The sequence below is a fragment of the Bison bison genome, unplaced genomic scaffold (assembly GCF_000754665.1).
Source record: "Bison bison bison isolate TAMUID 2011002044 unplaced genomic scaffold, Bison_UMD1.0 scf7180017864518, whole genome shotgun sequence".
In the NCBI taxonomy this organism is placed as follows: domain Eukaryota; kingdom Metazoa; phylum Chordata; class Mammalia; order Artiodactyla; family Bovidae; genus Bison; species Bison bison.
Genome location: NW_011495071.1, coordinates 10,816,203 through 10,816,979, shown reverse-complemented (window position 1 = coordinate 10,816,979; position 777 = coordinate 10,816,203).

Genomic DNA, 777 nt, shown 5'->3' with positions numbered 1-777 from the left:
CCACATTACTTAGGCTGGTGCAGGGATCCATACTCAATAGAGATTCTCTAGATCTGGGAGCTGGTTCTTAATGTGGCATGCTCAGAAATTCAGTTTTATCAAAGCATAAGGACTGATTTGGCCCATTTCTATTTCCTGGATATGGTCCGTTGACCTCTAGCATGGTCTCCGTTCCTACTCAGCCTGCTCTGTGCTCCAGAGGCTGGCAGTATGGTCCACGTCAACAGAATCCCTCATCCCCTTTGTCTTTGGCCAATCAGAAGCACTGGCAGTAGATCACCGTGTAAACAGAGAGAGGTGATCAGCATGAAATGGAGCAGGACTCTATGGTCCAGGTCCTGTGCCACGTCCTGTGCCTGCCTTTTGTGTGTGGAAAAAATTTAGCTAAAGAATAAATTTAATCAGAGCAGTGAGAAATCAGAGAAGATGTGAGAAATCTGAGAAAATGCAGAAACAAAGGAAAACAGTCAGAGGAGACCAATAATAATAATGTTGCCATTAAGTATAGTCAAGGACCTTTAGTTCCTATCTATCCCATAGATAATATTCTGAGCCATATCCTGTGACCTGTCTTATAGATACTGAAACTCCTGGCAGGTGAAAAAGTTAACCACATTATGACCAGACTGTTGCTGTGATGTCAGCTGCCACAATTCTGAGAATTGAGCTCAAAGAAATGGAAACAAACCAATTCTGGAACTGAAGATTAACTGTACCTAAAACAATCAGGATGATGCTAGTCAGACCTCCCATGACCAATTTCAAGATGCCTGTCAG